General features: G+C 47.3%; 1 protein-coding gene across 3 annotated transcripts in view; it reads right to left on the minus strand.

The window, feature by feature from the left end:
- Positions 1 to 8,558: 8,558 nt before the first annotated feature.
- TSHZ2 (teashirt zinc finger homeobox 2) overlaps positions 8,559 to 23,119 on the minus strand; it is a 211,220-nt gene continuing 196,659 nt past the window's right edge. For 2 of the 3 annotated variants that reach the window (XM_059862952.1, XM_059862949.1), the window contains exon 3: positions 8,559 to 17,582. The gene's annotated coding sequence lies outside the window, so the exon portion shown is untranslated. The remainder of the gene's footprint in view (positions 17,583 to 23,119) is intronic. The other variant, XR_009488778.1, reaches the window with a different exon arrangement.

Consider the following 23,119-nt stretch of genomic DNA (forward strand, 5'->3'; position numbering starts at 1 on the left):
CATCCTCGCATTGCTGGGGGAGAGGGAGAAGCTGCCAATAACCAAATCCAAATTCATGTTCAGTTACATGAAAATACTGAGTCACTCCCCAGAAAATCTGTCTTGAAATAAGGAAGAAACTTTTGCTTTCTTCTCTTGCAGTTATTTTCCTTCAAGAAAGGAAGCCGAGTTATTAAATGCATTTTTTGTGATAATAACATTGAGAGGAGCATTAATTGTGTTTTTTATTGTGAGACTTCATAATTTGTATTAAATTATTATGAAGTTTTTTAAACCAAATGTGTTCTCCAGATTTTCTAGGTCTTTTGTATTCTTGGAACTCTGAGGTTCCAGACCTCACCAGCACCTCTGACCACATCTCAAAACTGAAATTGTCAGCTTGGAAGGCGTCAGGGGGAGACTGGTCCAAGGCACCTCATCCTTGGGAGAGAGGGATTTCAGCAGTGAGAGCCCCAGTGTGAGCCAGCCCCCTTTGGGGGCACTAATGAGGGGCACTAATGAGGGGGCACAGCCCCCTGCGTGTCCAGGCTGGGCTGTTTGCAGGAACAGGCTGGGCTGGGCTCTTGGTTTGACTAAAGCAGCTCTGCTGGGGAGGGTGAAACCTTCCAAGGGTGGGAGTGATGGCCAAAACGCTGTGGAATGAAATGGTGAGTCCTGCCCGGGCCTGTGGGGCACACAGGGGGCTGCAGTGCCACTGGTGTGGGTCCCAGGGGCTGGGGGGGACACCAGGGTGGGTGTGAGCTCTGAGCCACCCTGAGCCCTGCTCGCCGTGTGCCTGTCCCCAGGCTCAGGTCCCTCAGGCTGTCTCAGACCAGCCACGCAGGGCTGGCTCTTCGGGACTGAGGGCTGTGAGCTCTCACAAAACTCCAGCCAAGGAGCAGCTCCAGTGCTGCCTGAGGAGCTGCTGAAGGTAAGAACCAGGACAGAATATTCTGTGTGCTTGGTAGCTGTGAGTGCCAGGCTCTATTTGCTGCCTCCAAGCAGGATTTTGGGGGTTCAAGTGCTGTCCAAAATAGCTAAACTCAGGTGTGAATGCTCAGAGCAGCATCACCAACACTTGTTAGAGGGCTCTTTCTCTCTGCTTTTAGCAAATTGCCCCTGTAGATCCATCTCTGACTGCTCTGTGTCCTGAAATTGCAAGGAAGCAACTTGTTCTCACTTAGGAGGAAGAGCTAATATTAAACCAGCAAACAGTTTCTTCTCCCCCTTTGTGAAAAAGGAAAATATGCAAGTGCTTTCCCGAGCAGATTTCTCTGTTCATTTGCACACACTTGAGAAAAGTGCATTTAATTAGGATTAGCAAGTCTCTAAATTGCAGATGGTTCTCAGGGGAAAAAAATAGTTATGAGTGCATTCATGACATTAAAATCAGTACATTTAATTCAATTTCATCTTAATATTAATTCATAACATCTAAAGTAGTAGTTCCTACTGAAGATATTCATATGATCCAGGATTACTGGGGCAAATGAGAGCTGGCAGTTCCAAACAGGCTGCAGCATGATTACCACGTGTAATTATGCAGATTGAGTAATCACGTGCTAATTGCAAGAATGCCCACGAGGGTCAGGTGTGTGATAAGCTTTACTTGGTTCGGAGTTCTTTGTTGGTGGACGCAGAGTCCAGGATTGGGTCAGGAGGGAATACAGCAAAAATCGGGAGTTGGGGGAGCAGCTGGAGCAGAATTCCAGGGAGGAGGCTGCTGGGATGAGCATCACAAAACACAGAATGCTCTGGGTCCTGCTTCTCCTGCTGCCCCAGGCTCTCCTTCCTGGAGGATCCAAAGGGGAAGGTGAGGTGTCCTCCCAGCCCTCCCTCACTGTGCCATCAGCTCTGGCTGGGCTGTCCCAGCAGCTTTTTATCCTCCTGTGTGCGTGAAATCAAAGCGCCCCAATCCACTCCAGCCCTTTCTGCAGGACAGGAAATCTGGATTTGGGGGATAATATTCCCTCTCCAGAAGTTTTCCCCCTTTGCTTCCCCTCCGTTTACACCTTTTCCCAGCACTCAGAGCTCCGTCCTGCAGCCTCCAGGAGCTCGCCTGGGTTGTTTTAACTCCTCCCAAATGTCCCTGAGCCTCCGGGAGATGCAGAGAGGTTCCGTGCGTGCTGCATCCCGAGAGCATCGCAGCGCTCGGGGGGCACCGGGTGCTCCAGGGGAGGGGAAAGGCTCTGGGAACAGCATTCCCACGCCAGGGCTCTGGGAAAACCATTCCCAGTGCCATGCCAGGGCTCGGGAGCTCCATTCCCATGCCAGGGCTCCGGGAACACCATTCCTGGTGCAAGGGCTCTGGAGCAGCCAGAGGAAAAGCACTTGAGCTCCATTCCCGTGCCAGGGCTCCGGGAACACTATTCCCAGTGCCAGGGCTCCGGGAACACCATTCCCATTCCCGTGCCAGGGCTCCGGGAACCCCATTCCCATTGCCATTCCCATTCCCATGCCAGGGCTCCGGGAACCCCATTCCCATTCCCACTCCCGTGCCAGGGCTCCGGGAACACCATTCCCATTCCCATTCCCGTGCCAGGGCTCCGGGAACACCATTCCCATTCCCATTCCCATTCCCATGCCAGGGCTCCGGGAACCCCATTCCCATTCCCATTCCCGTGCCAGGGCTCCAGGAACACCATTCCCATTCCCATTCCCGTGCCAGGGCTCCGGGAACACCATTCCCATTCCCATTCCCGTGCCAGGGCTCCGGGAACCCCATTCCCATTCCCATTCCCATTCCCATTCCCATTCCCATTCCCGTGCCAGGGCTCCGGGAAACCCATTCCCATTCCCATTCCCACTCCCATTCCCGTGCCCGTGCCCGGCTCCGCAGCCCCGTTCCCGTGCCCGGCGCTCCCGGCGCAGCACGCCCAGCGTTAGGTGGCGGTGTCGGCCAAGCAGCGGAGCCGGAGCCGCGTCCCAAGCCGCGGGTCCCTGTAAGTGCCCGAATTAACCCGGAGCAGCGCAAAAGCCGCGATGGAGGGAGGCTCTGACCCGCTCGGTGCTCGGGAGCCGCGGCATCGCCCGGAGCTCCAGGCACAGGGAGATGAACGGGAGCAAACCGCCCATCCTGAAAGGTTATCCCGGATTTTCCCTCCTCTCCCCATCGATATGTCCTGAACTGTGTTGCCACCGAGCGGATTTAGCTGCTGGCAAACATTGTCTGTGCCTGCTGGAGGTCGTGCCGTAATGAAGGGGTGTGGCTGGAACGGGGGACAGAACCTTCTGCATGAGCACATTCAGCCACATAAATAATTGTGGGGCACACTGGCATTTAAAACTCATTTTGCTCATGTAAAATGTTTTCATTAATCCTCTCTGAAAGTCATGACCTAATTACTGATTTTTTTGTCTTGTTGAATAATTGCAAAGAACTTTCCTGTGATTTCATCCCTTCAGTGGAACAAGAGGGAAAGGGTGAACAGGCAGAGCGTGGGCTATCCATGTAAGCCAGGGAAACCACAGGCTCCTTGGTTTACTGATCATTCTGGAAAATCAGGAAAGAGCTTGCACTTAAAGCAAAAAAAAAGAAAAAAAAAATTACATTTTGTCATGAAATATTATTTCAGTTTAGGGTAGTTCTGAATTTTTAATATCTATATGTATGCTCTCAAAAGTCTAATTAAACATTGCTAAATAAAGTAGATCTGAGCAAACCCAATGAAATTTTAATGTCAAAGTTGAGCATAAATAGTTTGGGAAAAGAGAAGATCAGAACTGAGTGAAATGATAATTAATGCTGAAATACATTTTCACAAAATTTGATTTTTTTTGCCTTCTGTTTCCTTACAGCCCACTCCCCCCAGAACCTCCTCAAAGCTCCCAGCTTGCCAGCAGCAGGCCAGGACATTTCCTGCCCCTGGCATGGCTCCTGCTCTCACTGCTGGCTCTGGGCTCTCCAGGGAGCATTTCCAGGCTCAGGTTTTGGGGTTTCCCACCTTTGTGGGACACCTGCCCGTGCTGGGGCTGGGTTCACTCTGTGTGCTCAGCGAGGGGCTGAGGGTGAGATGGGCATTGCTTAATTTCAGTTTCCTTTCAGTTTGGGGCTGGATTTCTGCTCTCCCTCCAGCTGTTCGTGAGGTTCAAAGGTAACTGAACTCAGCATTTCTCTTCAAAGTGGGTCTTGTTAAAGTCTCTTTTGGCAGAACCTAAATCTGGGCCTTTGACATTTTGACAGAATCTGTTTTTGGGTTGAAAAATCTCTTTCCTGATAAGATTTTGGGTTGTTTTCCTGTTTGACTCCAAAAGCCTGAGCTGATCATCTTTAAAGCATTAGCACAATTGCTTGCAGATGGACTTTTCGTATAAAAATGTGATTTCCCCCTTCTCCAACCAGGCATTATTGCTCTTTGCCTGGGCTCAGGGGCTTCTCCTTTTGTTAATTTAACCTCAATATGTTCTGGATGAGTTTAGCCAGAGCTACAGTGTTTTATTAGCTTGGAAAAACAAGCAAACAAAATTCTTTAAGGCTTGTGACACTGTTCAGCTCTTGTCAGTTACAGGGGAATATTGAATATACTGGTGCACGAAATGCTTTGGCTTTGGTTTTTATTCTGGATTTTTATTTTTTTAAAGATTTGTTACTGACTTTTGGCACTGGGTTTATAGAGTCTCTGAACACCTTAATCCCACCTGAGCTGCCCCACACCGCTGGCCTGCACACTCAGAAAGCCAGACTGGGTGAATTTGGTTGTGAATGCTTTAAAAGGAGAAATAAGTGACAGCTGGACAGCAAAAAGCACTTTTTGGTGGAGGCCACGAGTGGTAACTGAGGAGCTGTAGCTGTACTTGTATCATTATAAATTAAAGCTGAGCATTAATGTAAAGCTGGCACATATGTAAAAAAAGAAATGTATTTAAGGTGGGAAATCTGTCTTTTGTGTGATTTAATGCTTCCTTGGTGCAGTGCCACTGAAATGCCCAGTGCCAGGGGGGCACCCTGCTCTGCCTGGTCACTGCAGGACACCCGGGGGCCCAGGGCCTCCAGACAGGGCTCAGAGCTCACATTTCAGGTTCCAGGTGTGTTTTGCAGGACAGCCAGAGGAGGTGGCACAGGCCAGGTTATCACTCAGACTGCAGCAAACCCTGCCAAGTCCTAAATTTTACAAAATTACAAGGTCTGGACCTTGCTCCAGGAGCCTGGCCTGGTCTGCAGTGCTGAGAGGAAATCCAGGCAGGATTTGAGGGGTTTGCCCAGGCACAGCTTGGATAAATCTGCTCCAGGCACAGGCTGGTGTTAAAGTACCGGGGCCATGGGGGGCTGGGACCCCTGAGAGCTCTTTGTCCCCAAAAGGATGGAGCCCCATAGGAGCAGATCCCTTCTGATACTCACTTGTGGTGCCAGCTGTGCTGTGATCACCAGAGCCAGGGCCCTGTGTGCCTGCAGGTGAGCTTGGGATGTTTTATTTGGCCATTTGTCCCTGCTGGGACAGAGCCCTGGACCTGTGGATGGAGGGGGACGAGTCCCAGCCCAGTGCTCTGTGTGTGCTGCACCCCAGGAGAATCCCCTTCATCACCATCATCATCCTCGGGTCTCAGCTCCTTCCCTGGACAAAGATCTTCCCAGTGCTAGGGAGAAGCTGGATGCAGGCTGCTGTTTAATGCTGAATTTTGGGTTGGTTTTTGTGGTTTGTTTTGCTCTTTCCCTGAGGGCAGCCTGAGCTCTGGAGCCCATGAACAGCTTGGTTTGCCCCAGAGCTGCCTCTGAGCAGGGCTGGGCAGTCCCTGGGAGCTGGAGCAGATGTGAGGGGTTTGCTCCTCCAAACATTCATCTTCCCAGCAGAGATCCTCCCGAGGACCTCCCTGAGTGACAGAGCCCTGTGCTGGCTGTGGCTGCCAGCCTGGCTCAGGAGCTGCAGCTCCCAGGAGAGCTCAGCCAGGCCCACCTGGAGATGTCCTGGGCCAGGGACAGCCCCACCACAGAGGGGACAGGGACAGGGACAGGGACAGGGGCTGGGTGTGCAGGGCCACCAGCTCCAGGGCTCTTCTGTGCTTGGAGACTGCAGAGCAAACCATGGGGTCACACACCCTTGGGATGGGATTGGGATGGGATTGGGATTGGGATGGGATCAGCCAGCCCAGGAACTCATCCAGCTGGGTTTGGGGAGTCTCCACAGGGGGAGATCCACGCCCTCCCTGGAGCTGTGCCAGGGCTCTGCCCCCTGCACAGGAGGTTTGTCCTGATGTTGAGGTGGAACCTGTTTGGTTCAGTTTGTGTTCCTTGCTCCTCATCCCCCTTGTGTCCACCCCACCACGTTCACCCCCCGTGCCCCATCCTGGCTCCTCATGCCCAGCTGTTCCTGGGCACCCCTGGGAAGAGCCTGGCAGCCCCTCCTGGCCCTGCATGGAGGTATCTCCATGGATTGATGGGATGCCCTCCCTGGTGTCCCTCCCTCCCGTTCTGTGGTCTCAGGAAGGTGTCACCTCCCCTGAGCTGTGTCCCCACCCTGGTGCCAGGCTCTGCTCCCTGCCTGCCCATTCCCAGGGCTGTCGTGCCCTGGCCCCGGTGCCCTCCTGCAGCCCGAGGGTCCCTCCTCAGCCCCAGCCCCTCTGCCAGACCATCTCAACTGTAAAACACTCAGCCGAGGTAGGCAGAATTAAATTTATTCCTCAATTGTTGAATAATGTAATATTCGTGTTGTACATAAAAGGATCACAAACCACCCAGCCTGATTTTCCTATGAAAACATTTAACTTTTATTAACTCAAGACAGTTTTGAGGAGCAGAGAAAAAAAAATGAAAGCAAAAACAAAACCAGCTTTCAAAGCTGCCCTGTAGCCAAAACATCCATCTGAGAAGCTGAAGGGTTGATTTTATTTGTTTGTTTGTTTGTTTGTTCTTCTGCTGGAGTGAATCACCAATAATTAAAAAACAAAAATAAAGGGAGACAGTGAGTCCAACCCTTGGAATAAATCAGAGCTGTCTCTGATTCACTCTCCCCAGGCTGCTGGGAGCTGCCTCCAGCTGCTTTGGGGTCTCCAGGATTTGGGAATGCTGTGCTGGGCTCTGGCACAGGGACGTGGATCCCTGGGGATTCCTGCAGATCCCTGGGCATCTCTGGGGATTTCTGGGGGCCTTTGGGGATCCTTATGGATCCCTGGGGATTCCTGTGGATCCCTGTGGATCCCAGGGGATGGATATCTGTGAGTCCCGGTGGATATCTGTGGATCCCACTGGATATCTGTGGATCCCTGTGGATTTCTGTGGATCCATAGGGATCCCTGTGGATTTCTGTGGGTCCCTGTGGATTTCTGTGGATCCCTGGGAATCCCTGTGGATCTCTGCTGATCCCTGTGGATCCCAGTAGATTTCTGTGGATCCCTGTGGATATCTGTGGGTCCCAGTGGATATCTGTGGGTCCCTGTGGATTTCTGTGGATCCATGGGGATCCCAGTGGATCTCTGCTGATCCCTGTGGGTCCCTGTGGATCCCTGTGGGTCCCAGTGGATATCTGTGGGTCCCTGTGGATTTCTGTGGATCCATGGGAATCCCTGTGGATCTCTGCTGATCCCTGTGGATCCCAGTGGATCCCTGTGGGTCCCTGTGGTTTTCTGTGGGTCCCAGTGGATATCTGTGGGTCCCTGTGGTTTTCTGTGGATCCCTGTGGATCCCTGTGGATCCCTGCTGATCCCTGTGGATCCCAGTGGATATCTGTTGGTCCCTGTGGTTTTCTGTGGGTCCCAGTGGATATCTGTGGGTCCCTGTGGGTCCCTGTGGATCCCTGTGGATCCCTGTGGATCCCTGCTGATCCCTGTGGATCCCAAAGCCAGCCCCAGAGCCCAGGGGGCCATAGGCAGGGGGAGCCCCCTCCCAGCCCAGCACATCCAGCGCTGTGGGGCACTGAAATCTCTGGGGTGGGCGCTGCAGGTGAGCCCCCCTGCAGGCAGGATTTGGCCCCGTCCCTACAAACGCTCCTGAGCCATGCAGGGCCCTTGCAGGAAGGGGCAGAGGACCCAGAGCTGGAGTTCAGCCAGAGAGGCGAGACAAAGCCCAGGGGAAGGCAGCAAACCTGTATTGGCAGACAGCAAGATAGATTGGATGATCTAATAGTCCTTTTCCATCTCGAAGTTTTATGATTCATTTGTTATTTTAGCCATCTATATATATTTTTTATTTTACCCTAGAGGGGTTTCTTGAAATGTGTGCAATATATTCCTTTTTTTTTTTTTTTTTAGAAAAAAAATCACTTTAAGAAGAAGAGAAGAGGTCAGTGTGCAGGATCAGAGGCAGCATGGGGTGTGCACAGGGGGATGGGATGGGGTGGGGTGGGATGGGTGTGTCCCCCCACCCCATAAATAACCCCACAGCCAGAGGAGGGAGAGGGGCAGACTGGGAGAAACCAACACAGGGTGGTGGTGGTGTTTCCCCCCCCTCTTTTTCTTACTTTAAATTATTATTATTGAAGGGAAAAGAGCTTGTGACAATCCTGAGTGAGTTTGACTGAAACAGGAACATTCCTGGGGTTTTTTCACTCCCACAGCCTCTCCAGGTCAGTCTTTTTCTTTCTCTGCAGAGAAAGAAAGGCAAAAAAAAAAAAAAAAAGAACGAAAGAAAAGAAAAACCCACACAGAAATCAATCCATCAAATGTCATTACAGATTTATTAAGCCTGATGTAGAAAGACTTTTAACAGTAACATCTTCAGAAAGCATAAAAAGAGCACTTCTGTTCAGTCTTGTGCTTTGAAAATCTAAATATATTTTTATCATATAAATAATTCTTTTCATGTTTTAAGTGCATCTGTATTTTTTCTTTTTTTTTTCCTTTTTTTTTTCCCTTTTCAAATTTCCATTTTACAATTGGCCAAAAACCCCGAAGTCTGCATTGACTGAAATGAAGCCATTTGCAAAGCTAATGATGTTGTGAAGCATGTCTGTGGTGAGCCATATCAGCTAGATTTCAGAAAGGTAGTTCAATGAGTGCAGCATTAAAATGAGGGACAGCCTCCAGCAAAATCATAATTGAACACACCCAAGTCCTTAATGTCTGCAGTTGGGTTTCCTGATGCAAATTACGATAACATTTCAGATGTGAGCAGTCGCTTTCCAGTAGCTGCAGTGGAAAAGAGACATTTTATGCCACAAAGGGAAGAATTACCATGTTTAAAAATGTAAATAATATATGTATAGAAACCTTTTTTATGGAAATGAGGCATTCAGGATTATGTGAACAGTTTGGGCTATTTTTTTTTCCTTTTAAACACAACAGATAAAGATGTGTGATCTATTATTCAGGGCTTTAATTACAGTTCGAAGACTGCAGTGATTTTATTAAAAAAAAAAAAAAATCCCTGGGCATAAAAAGTAATGTTTTCTGTGGGAAAGTTGAGGGATTTTTTTTTTAATACAATGTATTTACCGTGGTGAAAATACAGAACAAAAAAATCAACGTTAATAGATCTCAATGCTACAAAATCATACACAGAAATACATCTTAAATGCTCTGGAATGCAGTCATCTTCCTGTAAATCAGAAAAGGCCTTAGATAAATAGGTTTGACCTGATTTAAATTTAATGAGATACATAGTCCTGATTGTTAATAATTGGTTTGGGGGAACCCAAAACAATAAAAGCAATAATCTCCTCTAGTATAAATTATACGAATTTATTTAGCAATCAACCGAAGGGAGGAGGGGGGGAAAAAAGCCATTAACATTATCAATTTGTTTAGTTGAAGTTCGTTATAATAAGCAAATAATTGGAAGCCAAATTGCCAGGCAGGCTTGGGGAAAGTGGATCTGGGGAAGATGCCTGCGTGTGATGAAGCTCTGGGGCCACTAGATGGTATGGTCCTCCCTGCAGAAAGGGCCCTTTCCGTGCAAGGCCCATTCATAATCATCCAAACCAAGTGAAACATGGTTTTGATTAAAGCAGCCTGTTGGCTCAATAATCTCAGTAATTTTAAAAACATCCTTAATGTGGAAGAAGAACACTGCAATGTCAGAGATGGCCTTGGGGCCCATTATAAACAGCAACAAAATAAATAAGGAGAAGAAATGAGAGGTCATGAAAACAAAATTAAGCTAATGTTTCAAATTTTGACAATTATGAATTGTTCCTCCAAGAAGACATTAAAAAAAATAATTCAGGCACTATTAGATAAAATACAAAGAGAATAATTGTACATGTATGAGTTTCCCATGGGACTAAGCATGCTTTAAAAGCAAAACTTGACTTAGATTTCCCCTCTTCCCCCCGCCCCCCTTTCTAGCCAGCAATTGGGCAGGTCTCATGCAAACACAGACTTGCTTCTCCGAGTTCCTCCAAAAACTCCTCTCTAATTCCTTTATGAGCCATTAAAAGATGATGACCAAGAAAACAAACAAACAAAAATTACAAGCATATTTTCTATGGAAAAAGAAAAATAATATCCCCCATTATGGACCTTTTTTTTTAATTTTTTTTTGTAGGAAACCGAAACAAGCAAATATAACAAAATCTGTGTTCATACCATGGCAATATAGTTAATATATACAAATATGTACAGTATAAAAATGCATCAAAGGCGCAACTTTTCATCCAAACAAGCTGCAGTGCCCGAGGAGGAGCAGCTCGGCCCCCTCCTCTCCACCTTACAGGCAATGTGTTCTGTACAGCATGCACTGGGTACAAAATGAGTGCAGGAGCACCGAGACACTCGCCAGGGAAAGTCACCACCAGCCCCTCGCGAGGGAGTCCCGGCTGCTGTTCGTATAAAAAATGGGTTTAATCTTGCCTTTTTTTGCCTTTCGCAGTATATACATTTGTGGGGGTTTTTTTAAAGAGAAATGAGCTTCTGATTCTTTATTTTCCTTATTGTTTTCGAAAGAGGATCCTAAAGCACGGGTCACAGATGGAACCTGAGGGTGCTGCCAACAACCAACGTGTGACGAAGCACCAGCGCTGGGGCAGAGCAAACCCAAATCCAAACTCACCAGCGTGGCCAGCCGTGCTCCACGACTGAAATGGGGCTGGGTCCCTCCTGATTCGTGCTGACATGTTCCAGGTAACAAAACCCAAAACAAACACACAGAGTAAAAGACCAACAAAGGATTAAGAAGAGGTGCCTGAGCACAAGACAAAAGGGCGCATTGTACCAGAGACATAGGACAGAGAAGTACCCTGAGCCAAATGAGAACTGTTGAGCTTGTCAGCTTTTGCAACCTGTATTGCACATTCCAGCATCTGCTGCGGGGTAGAGCCAGGAGCCTGCCCTGCACATCCTGCAGGTTCCTGCTGCCAGCAGTGCCCAGCTGCTGCCTCAGCCCCGGCGCCGCCGCCTGCTGCTGCAGGGATGCACCAAGACACTCACACCTCTGTGCCCGCCTCCGGTGGGTGCTGTGGAAACGTCTGTGAGCACCTGCAAGTCCTCCTGGACACACACAGATACGCCATTCTCAAATGTTACCTGGACCAGCTTCCAAGGGAGGATGTTGCCCTCAGAGATCTCCCACGTTTCAGGCAGTGGGGAGGATGTGATGCCCTGTGGGGATGGGGAAAGCGTTCCCTGCCTTTAACGTGGCTGCATTTTTGCAAGATGTTATTTTTGTTTTCTTCATGAAATACCGATCGTTTTTCCCCCTGCTATCTCATCTAAGGAATCTAATGAAAGAATTTGTTGCCTTTACTTAGATCAAAAAAGGAAAGGCAAAAAAGGTTTGCTCAGCTCGATGGTGTGAAGTGGAGCTGTGCGATCCGCCAGGATTAGTGTTTAATCTGTTGTCTCAAACAGGGCTTTTTACAAAGGCCTAAAGACACTGCATGAGCCGAGAGGGATGATGAACTGCAAGTTTATTACTCTGCAGTTAAGTCCAGTGGTACAGCGAGTTCACTTTTAAAAATACTCTCCAAGAAAAGATTGCGCAAACATTTCGGTACAAGAAATAAGTGTTGTCTGAAGCCTCATCTACTCTTCACATCTCTTCTGGCAGAATGAGAGCAAAAAACCCACCACTAGGCTGGGGGATACTGGGATGAAAGTGCTTGCACTGGTATAAAAGTGGTCCAGCAGGGCAAAAGGAGCTGTACCAATATAAAGTGCTCTATAGTGATACAACTGGTGTTATTTTACAAGCATGGTCACATTGATAACAAAGTTTTGCAATCACCTCCCTGACATAATTTAAAACCTTCTCAAGTGCAGGAGATTTAATTTGCCTGGAGCTAGAGACTGAAGTTTGCTGGACTTGTTTTCAAAAATGCCTAAATATGTTCAGAATCTGAGGTTGGGACCACGAGGATGGCGTTGGGAGCTGGGTAGGCAGAGGGTAAATCTGCAAGATTTGAAAGTGTGGCTCTGGATTTACCCAGGAATAAATGCATCCAGGATCCAGCCTGTGTTTTTTTCAGACACTGGATGGAAATGGGAGGGAGGTGTTTGCAGGGAGGATCGGGGGGAATGTGGCACAGCACGTGTGGGGTGCAAAGGGGGGTCAGCTTCCAAACTCATTATTTTTATTATTTTATTCTTTCGCTTTCCTTCCGAAGACAACTGGAGGATAAGAATTCTAAATTCTGTGTGCTTTCCACTGCAGGAAATAATGAAGAAAAAAGAAAAGCCAGGAAGCATTTCTGGAATAATAACCCAGTGGCTCACCCAGGGCCATCAACCAATGGGCTGGTCTTGAGTTCAGGTGCTGTCAAATTAAGACCTCATTGATGAAATGTAATTGAAATCTGCTTTAGGTGCACGTCCTTTATTCTTTTGTTATGTTTAAAAATATTGCACTTGCTGTGGTCCAAACTGACACAAATGGTCAAAGGCTGGACTCGATGATCTTGGAGATCTTTCCCAGCCTAAATGATTCTGTGACATAAAAAAGGCTCTGTTTGCACCCTCAACGTCCAACCCAAACTCTTCAGCACCATCAGGGAAATGTTCTTAGTTCTAGTGAAATTCAGGAACTTCTTGCTGGCCATTTCCAGCTGAGGACAAGAAAAGCTGTGACCTGTGGGACAAATTGTGATGGGGGGCAGAAAAGCCGGGTGAGGAAAACCCCAGTGTCAGTGACCCTGCTGTGAAAGCCAAGGAGGAGCTGCTCTGGGGGCTCGGGGGTGCTCAATATCCAGGAGTTACAGCTCCATAATTCCTAACCCAGCTTCCTAGGAGCAGAAATGACAGGTCTGTGCTGGGAGAGGATGGGCACATACCAGCAGCACTTGCTGACAGTCCATGGAAGTGGCTCTCTTGGCGCTCCTGTTTGGGGACAGATGGCCTTTAAAGCCTGCTGTAATTGCAACGTATTGATCTGGAATCTGTGATCAATACTGTCTTTATAGAGAGAATTTTAAATATAAATTGCATCGTATATCTGTTGGTGAGGACAAAAGCCCTGTGTGATGGAGATCTCCCTCCACCAGCCCCGGAGTGACGATGGAAAATGGACAGGGGACAGCCCAGCCAGAGCCACCTCTTCAATCTCTGCCAAAAATCAGGCTGCCTTCCTCATTCCCTGGTGTTCTTAACAGGTTTGATCCCAAAACAGCACCCAGCATGACCCTGAGTGTCAGGGATGAGGCTGAACCAGCACAGAGCCTGTGTCCCCTCAGCAGCTCCCACCCAAACCCCCAATATTCCTTTTCCTGGTCACCTGGGGCAGCTCCTTTTCCATGCAAATCCTGCACGGGTGCTTCCCAGTGGGAATATCCCCTTCTGGTTTAGGAGCTGAACTGTGGGTATGAAGCAATCAATAAATATGGCACTTTATCAAAACATGATTAAGGAAAGAAAAAGAGGGCAAAAATTAGGGAAACAATCCTGCCATTTGAATGCATGAGAGTTGGCTCAATAGCCTGTAAAACTGGCTTGGAAGGCTTCACCCCCTATCGTGCTAATATATAATTATTGATTTTTAAAATGACTTTTTATATCCTCCCTGATCTCTAAAAAAGCTGGGGAGGTCAGTCTTGTAAATACTTTTACAAGTAGGTAATAAAACCCATAATAACTTGCATTGACAAGTAATTACTGGGCAGGTTTGTTAGCAGATTCTCAAAGATATTCTTTTAACCCAACAATTACTATTGTACTAATGACAGCCATTTTTAAAGTTAAGTGTCCTTCTCCCTCTCAGCTCAAGTAACAAAAACCTGGAAAAAACACCTGAGACTGATCCACTGAAATTCTTACATATTAGGCCCCAAAGGGATGCTAATTACATCTCCCTGTTTTAAAATAGAACATCCTTTTTTTTCTGGTGATATGGCTTATTTTGACATGGATGGTGGCAGGAAGGGAGCTCTGGTTTCTGAATAAATCTTTCAAAGCAGTGTGTAAGGGTAACAATTCTTCCTGCTTTATTTCAGTGCAAGAGCATAAACAGCTTGGATATGTGGTGTATCAATATGCCACTTGTTAATAAGCAAGGGCGTGAATCATAAATATTCGGCTGTTTGATCACCAGGCTTTTAATTAATGTTTTGATGATCTCCAATAAGAATAAAAGTCAGAACGATAGATATTGAGTAGCGACGACAGAGAAAAGATGCAATGATTTTTTGTGCTACCTGATTTATATGACAGAAAAACTATCAACTCATCCAGTTTCGTAGAGAGAAAAGAGAGGAGAGATGTATATTTTCCCTTCTTTATATCATATTGTAAAAAAAAATAAAAATCACTTAATTCAAATGTGTACCTAAAACGTTCCCCGAGGACAGCGATGCAGGCAAAATGATCAAGCTTTAGCACTGTGTGATAAAGGTTTGTGGCCAGATTTTTAAACAGAGTAGCTGCTCCCACACCCTGAAGGCTCCTGAGCAAAACCTGACCTCCCTCAGGGGTTTGGCCTTTCCTAAATCTCCCCAAACCTTTGCAGCTCCGGGGTCCTGGCTGGGGCTGTGGACCCTACAGTCACCCTGGGGCCACCATGAAGGCTTATTTCCTGCCAAAACTGAGCAGCTGGTGCCCCAAATAGCCCCAGCACCAGGTACTGCGGGCTGGCTGGGGACCCCAGTCCTCCTTTTTGTGGGAAGAGGCTCCCGAGAGCTCCCTGTGTGGGAATTCCTACAGCCTGGCCTTGCATGGAGGATCCAATTAAAAACCAGCCAAACTCCCGGCTGTGACAGCACCAGGGCTGGGAGCTTCACCTGCCACGTGCTGCCAGCAGCCCAGTATTTTCTCCCTGCACCCAAAAGCTCAGGGAAAGGAGCCACACGTGCAATTTCTCCCCTGGGGGATTTTCTGGGCCTTTGGGTCGGCACCACAGGCCCCACCTTGTGCAACTTCACCTCATAACTCTGGCCTGGGCTGTGCAATTTAACAGCTTCTGAGGAGCTCGATGCTAATGCATTGATTTTGCTTTAATAGAATTTTGTTGTCGATGGCCGGTGCTCAGCACGGTGCAGGCTTCAATCTTAACCCATCTGAAGGCTCTGCTCGTTTCCAGTTGAGCTCCGTTCATTTCCAGTTGAATAGGTTAAGCAAAGACAGACCTCACTGTTCTCAATTCACTTTATGATCCTCCCATCATAAAAAATAATATCAGCACCTTGCTTTTCATGTCAGAACTACATTTGAGCTGCTATTCCCTATGCCCATGAGTAAATCCCATAAAAGCCGCCCCGTTGTACTGTCGCTATTTTTCCTTGTGGATGATTGATTGATGGATGAGTGCTGACACTTCAATGAAGCTATTTCGACTGCCATCTCAATCCGATGATGTGAGGGGTATATTTTCTGTCCATGCCTCATTACTTCAGAATGACATTCCTGGAACTTCATTTACTTTTTCCCTCCTTCCCTCAAGCGCCATATTTTTTCCCATCTAGGTTATGCATGCCATAAAAAAAGCAATTTGCTATTATATGTGGCATAAGGGCAACACTTTCCCTAGGAGGTAAATAAGAAGGGCCTTTTTTTCTCCTCCAAGTTGAGTTTAGGGATCATGTCAAAATTTCCCAAGCAGTGCCAAAACAGGCCCTTCTGCACAGGCCACAGGGAAGGCAGGGAACGTATTTATTCTGATTTTGTGACGGCTGCACTTCAATTACATCCTTGAACATCGTGAACAAAACAACAGGAAAAGACACTCCAAAGCCCTTTCTGATTTGAGAAAGAGCCTCTTCTCCACTTGTGCCTCGCATACTTTGAATATTTCATTTGCCACGGAAGAGAGATTTACAGCTTGATCCAGACTTATTTTTCCTTGGAGAACAGGGGAAGTTCATCGTTAAATGCAGAGATGGATTTGTCTACTGGAGGTTGTTGTCTCTGAGCGAGAGCAAGCAGGGCTGCGCCTGGATTTCCAAGCAGTGCACTAGGAACAGTGGGACTCGTGACATTGGCATATCCTGGAAGATTCTGGGAGTTGACTTGGGACTCGATTTTAATCTGTGTAATACAGTATTCCCGTTAATAATAATGTATAATTAAGACATCCGTTAAAAATCCATAACGTTAATTTAATGGAGAAAATCTAATACAGTTCTATTGGAATTTTTACGTTAAATTAACTTTAACGGGCTTTTAATGGATGTCTTAATTAGATCTCATTATTAACGTGAATATTCCACAAATTAAAATTGGGCCCTCGAAGTTTTAATGAAAAAAGTTACAAGCACAAATTTGAAATTGCCATTTTTGTAGCCCCCTTCTCCCAGGTCGGGGTGGGTTTGACGGCGCGGCCGGGCCGGTCAGAGCTCGGACACCAGATTCTGATCCCAGTTTTGGTGGCACAAATCCAAAGTCACTCTGTTGACCACAACAGAGCTTCAGATTTACACTCACCTAACTGAGAAAGGAACTCTACTTTTATTCTTTTATATCTATATATAGATATTTATATAGTGATATTTATATATAGATATATCTATATTTATATAATGTTCAATAATCTAACAATAGTACTTTTGTTTAAAAACCCCTCCATCCCATACGTCTCGTCATAAACCGTAATGGAGATTTAAATATATATATATATCTGAGGAATAAAACAAACTGAAAATAATCCATTTCAAACAAATCTTTGGCAGCAACATGGTTAAGCATAACTATTTGAACAACTTGCACAGAAGATTAACATTGTTCAGAGGTTTTTTGGCTCAGAATCTGTTTTAACTTAATAATTCTTGTACTTACTGTGATGTATTGATCCCTAGTGCAATGACTGGATTGGGCAACCCAGGTGCAACAGTAATAGCTGCACAGAATAGAAACATTTCCTTTAGACAAACTATCCCAAAGGGGTTATAAATAGGAAATGGACATTACCATGAAAAGTAAAGCTTCCAATGTGACTGCATCTTGTGTAGCACACTTGGACATTAAACTATGAAGAATTTTTTTTTCCTGTCAAGTGTTACAAATTGACGAAATAAGTACATCAATGTTCTCAGTCATTATCTTACTTCAGTGGCACTTTGTTTTAGTGACAGCAAAAAGGGACAGTGGAGACCAGACAGCCCCAGTGCAGTTTATCAATGAAAATCTAATATCGTCCATAAGCAGGGGAGTGGAAATCAATACTTCATTACCAAATTGTTAGTGAGGATGAAGAAGAATAGCAGGAGTTTTTTGGCAGCCTCCTCGGTCCGGGTTGCTGTGAGTTCAATGTCAGGGCCGCGGTGGCGAGCGGGGCCGGGCGCGGAGCTGGGCTGGAGAGCTGGACTAAGGCATTCGTCCTGCAGGCACAACAACAACAACAACACAGCCACAGTTACACGGTCTGCTCGCAGCCACACCTCTGAGCAGGCACTGCCAGCCATGGAAATGTCTGCAGGGAGCTCTGCTTTGTTCTGTGCACCCACAGGCTCACAGCGAGCCAGGGCTGGAGCCCTGGTTCCACAGCCATGCAGGGAACCACTCCAGCTGGTGCTGAGGCTCTGCCTGGTCACTGAGCCCCTTACTCTGCTTCCAAATCTTGGAGCTCCTGCCTGCAGCCTGCCAAGAACATGCTCGAAAATCCTCATGGAGAGCTGGACATCTCAGTACCCACACAGAGTCTATTACCCCGCTATTCCTGCATTATTTCTACTTGTTGTGGCACCTCCCCAGCATTAAAATCCACCTTCCAATGGACCTTTTCCATCCTGCAGCTGCTAAAAGTGCTAAGTGACTCAAGTTGTGAAGCTACTGCTACACAGAGACAGAAGGGGCTTGTTTTATTTAATTTCAAGATGTGGGTTTAAAAGTTCAGCCCAAAGTTGGGTTCTGCTTTGCTTATATCCAGGGAGAAAGATACTGAGGAAAGCAGTAGAAAAAAACCAACTGGAAAAACAGGGTGAGAAATGAGGCAGGCAATAAGTAGAGTGAAAGTCAATCTGGAGAAAGCACAGAGGAAAAAAAGAGCTGCAGTGGGCAAAGAAATATGTTACTGAAAAATATATTATCTGTTCAAGGCCATGGCTATTTCAGCAAACACAACTCAAATCCTGCAGTGTGTTCTCTGTGTTCTGGCTAAATCAACTGGAAATTCAGTAGCAGCTTTATTTAAAGTAAAATAAACTCAGCTTTTCCAAAAATTCCATATGAAAACAAAAAAGTCCATTGACTTCATGCTAGTTAGTTTATAATTTGGTTTGGTTTACAATATCTTCACCTTTTCAGTTTTCACAGTGATGCTGAGTTTTGCATTGGCAACCCAGACCTGCTGTGGAGAAACTGTTGGAAGGGAAGAGGAGGTTTGGCAGCTGAACGTGGAGACTTTTGGCAACTGAGGATGCATGGAAGTCAGTCTGAAATTGTGGTGAATACCTTGGATCATTATTCCCACTTAAAAGATATTAAAAGCAATCCATGTTGACACTTTAAGATGTTGCCTTTAGGTTTCAGAGGTAACATTCCAGAGCAATTCTCACTTAGCAAAGCTATTATTTTTTACTGCAAAAGGGCAGAGCTGTGCCAGTTTACACCCTGCTCAAATCTTAAAGAAATCCAGAAGTGTTGCTGTTGTAGGGCTTGGGGCTGACACACAGCGACGCTGCAGCCAAATTCTCACTGTGGGATCACCTCTGCAAATGATCCAAGGGAGACTGGGCATGGAAGAGGCACTGGGCTTTACCCTTCCCAGAGGTTTCCAGGATGGAAAACTCCCTGTGACATCCCAGCTGAGTCCTGCCTCGGATCATACCAGGCCCTGCAGCATCTGCCTCCCTCACAGAGGTGGGACACAGGCACTGTGGCTGTGGTGAGGGACACTGGGGACCCAGCTGAGAGCAGGAGTGGTGACTCTTCACTTGGTCAGCCCTGCCTCCAGAACATCCAATTAGGATAATTAAGCCAAATGAGTGTCACTGAAAGTGCTAAATCTGGGAAGGAGTCTTGGAGTTACTGCAGAGCTCTGGTTCCCTGCCAGTGGGAAATATTTATAAAAGCTTGGATTGGAAAAATGAAAAGCCAAACTCCTGCCTCCTTTTCTTTCTGTGCCATTGTGAGGAAGGCCCTGAGACGTTTGAATCAGCAATATCCCTGGTCACTTCCCTGCCACAGAACAACACTGAGGATGCTGTTAGTCCTGGGCAGGCACTTCAGAGGCACATTTGTCAGAGGGAAGGTCCATGAGAAACTCTTCTGGCAACAAATAAACTTTTGAGGCTCAGCGTCCACCTACTTGACTGATGGTAACATCTGTGCACAAGTCAAATCAGTTGGGACTCGGCATTGATTTCCACAGGATAAGTACTTCACCCCTAAGTCCTTTGGCCAACTGAAGTCTCCATCCTTGTGGGTTTTGTTGTTTTTTTTTTTAATTGATACCACTGCAGGCTGGGACAGGACTTTGGGAAATTAATTAGTGTGAGCCCTGATCAATAAGGGTCATAGTTTATGTATTTCATTATCAAGTCTGTAAGAGATTCAGGGAGTTTGTGGAGAGCTTGTCACCTGCAGTCAGGGCAGAGCAGCCTGCACATTCCAACAGCTCGTGATGGGCAGAGTCTGGGGCTGCCTGGGCATTTGCTGAAATGTAGCTCCCCCTGTGCCATAAGGAAAACTCCACCATTTAAATCATGTTCTGAAAACGTGGCTGAGGGTGTTCATTATACTGGTGTCTTGTACAGCATATGTGAAATATCAGTTGCAGATACTGAAGCTTTGCTTTTATTTAACACTAATTATCGAGCCATCAACAGATGTAAAAAGCCGTATCTATTTTAACGCGGATGTGTCAGGACTCAGCATTCCTCCTCGCAGCCTCCTTCCCTCTCCTTGTCCATGGCACAGCTTCCCTCTGCTCATCCCAGCCTTGCCAGAAAAACACAGCTGTGAAACCTCTGAGATGGGAGCTCTCAAACACGTCTGCAGCCCCAGACAACTGTCAAGTGTGTGTCAGCAGCTCGTGGCACGCCAGGCCCCGGCGGTGACAGCGGCACTGCCGGGCTGGGCTGGGCTCCTGCAGCTCCCAGAGCTGAGCTGGGCTCAGCTGAGCTGGGCTCCCAGCTCACACAGCAGTGCCCAGCTCTCCTGCCACACCCCAGGGCTTCTCTGGTCCCTCCAGTGTCCCCTTTTCCCCACGGCCAAAGGCCACACCAACGGAGCCATGCAGCCTCCTGGGGGCTGCCCACCATGGGGTTCTCAAGTCATGGAATCCCGGAATGGTTTGGGTTGGAGAGACCTTAAAGCCCATCTTGTTCCACCCTTCCACACCTTCCACTGCCCCAGGCTGCTCCAAACCCCATCCAGCCTGGCCTTGGGCACTGCCAGGGATCCACAGCTGCTCTGGGCACCTGTGCCAGCGCCTGCCCACCCTCCCAGGGAGGGATTCCTTCCTGACATCTCACCTAAATGTCCCCCATTTCAGTTTGAAGCCATTGTCCCTTGTCCTGTCTCTCCAGTTCCTGCTGAAGATCCCTCCCAGCCTCCCTGCAGGCTCCCTCAGATCCTGGAAGGTGCTGTGAGGCCCTTCCAGCATCTGAAGTCCTTTTTTTGGGGATTGCTGCCACCATTTGATTTTTGGGTTCTGCCACCTCCTCAGTGTCCCAGGCAGAGGTGGGATGGAACTCCAGAGCCAGGCAGATGACAGCAGCTTCATGTATTTATAATGTCTTCTCAGTATTTCCATATCTTTGCTAATATCATTTTACCAGCTCCTATTTATGCAATGGGATAACAAAAATGACAATATTCCTCTGTGATCCACCCACCACAGTCCATGGGAGCCTATGGATCCAAACTTTTCCAGGCTGCAGCTGTACCTATCACAATAAATTGCAGGACTCTTTAAAGGCCACATAGAAAGACACAGACAGGCCCTTTGTGGTTACCAAACATGTTATCTCTAGATGTCATTTCTGACCTACTTTTGCTAGATTTTTGCAGCAGCACAAAATCTGTGCCTTAAAGAACCACGCCACGTGCACAGTACCTAGAAAGGGGGAAACAGCAAATCTGGATATATTTTATTTCATTTAGGACTCCTCTCACCATGAATTACAATGTTACAGGCTCTAAACGCCTTCTCGTTACCCATAATTATAACTAAAATTATATCAATCCAAACAGTAACTACTGGAATGATTCATCCTGATTGGGAGGAGCATGCTCCCTGGAGTTCTGCCTGCCCATCCATTTTAAAGCCTCGTGGCAGGAATAGCTTTCCAGAAGGTCATTTAACAGCACATTAAATAAATAAACAGAACATATTTGCTTCAGCAAACACACTCTGATAGGATGGGAAAACATTTGGGAGAGGTAGGAATAACCCTCACGAAAAGCAAATCTTTCAGTTCTCACCTTGCTGGGGGTGCAGCACCCACCCAAAGGCAGGCAGAGGCTCCACGTGATGCCAGCAGGGACAATCCCTCACGTCCTGCACATGAAGGGTCCCACAGCCCACCAATGTCACCAGCAGGTCCCTGAGCCACTCGTGTCCCTGCAGAAGCCACCAGTCTGTTCATTCACCAGCAGCCACACCGAGAGGGCAGTGTGGAAATCATTTCAGATCTGAGCTTGTGAGGGTGTGGGGCAAGAGGAAGGGAGTGTGGGCTCTAACTCAGCTCCTTCTGGGTGTGTCTGCCTGAACACAGCACTCCTTGCTGTAAAACCCAGGGGGAAGAATTTAGACCTTGCCTGGGATGGTGCTTTTTCCCCTTTGTTTGGAGCTTTGCAGGGAGCTGATTCAGCAATGGGGCAGGAGGGACAAGGAGCTCAGTCCTGAAGGGAGCCAAACAGAAAGATGGGAAGAGACCATTTCCAAAGGTCTGGAGTGACAGGACAAGGGGGAATGGCTTCCAGCTGCCAGAGAGGAGGTTTAGATTGGATATTGGGAAAACATTCTTCCCTGTGAGGGTGGGGAGGTGCTGCCACAGGTGGCCCAGAGAAGCTGTGGTGAGTCAGGCACAAAACTGGGGCTGCAGCTCCCCGTGGCTCCAGAGAGACCCAGTGGAATCCTGGGCTGCTGGAAAGAGGGGGATTTGTGCCACCTGTGTAGAGAGGGGCCAGGATTTCACCCCTGAGGTGACACAGTGGCATAGAGCACCAAGGTGTGACATTCACCTGGTCCCCCAGGTGTGTCTGGAAGAATCACAGACTTGGAAAGAGGAAAAAAAAGAAAAACCAGGGAACATTTAACTTCTATTTCTTCCTATAAATAAAGTATAGCCATCAAATCACAATGTATTTAGGAGCACATGTTATTGACAGCCTATTCTTGGAGGGGGGAAAAAAAGTAGATTTTTTGGCAAAGTTTCCTAAAGATTAAATTGTTCATTGTACAGGGCACCATCTGCCCTTGGAGAGAGATTTAGTTGATGGCAGCTGCAACCAAAGTGTGGAAGATAAAGCTGAATTTCTGGTTTCTTTTCAACTAGCAACTGTCATTACAGGTCACATGAAAACTGTGCCATTTTCTGTGACAAGCAGGTTCTGTAGGATTGGGTGCTGGCTACATTTTAAAGTGCCACCTGTAAGGATCCCAGCCGAGGAACAGCTCTTGGAACACACCTTGCAAAACGTGAATTTACAGCACATAAGACAAAGCAATTCTGGGCCAACCATCTGGCCAAGGGCTGGGTGCTCCAGGCCCAGGTGTATGGGGATGGAGGTCAGGAGGAACTCGTGGGTCACCCAAAGGTGCCTCCCTCAGTTCATTTGGGTGCTTAAAAAGGCTGAATTATCTGCAAGAATTCACTCCACTGTTGCATAATCCACAATTGCCTCCCTGTGCTCATTGGAGTGTAATTCCCCCTGAGATTAAACCCCACATTTTTTAAACCCTGAAGAG

Source organism: Haemorhous mexicanus, chromosome 18 (assembly GCF_027477595.1).
Source record: "Haemorhous mexicanus isolate bHaeMex1 chromosome 18, bHaeMex1.pri, whole genome shotgun sequence".
Classification (NCBI taxonomy): domain Eukaryota; kingdom Metazoa; phylum Chordata; class Aves; order Passeriformes; family Fringillidae; genus Haemorhous; species Haemorhous mexicanus.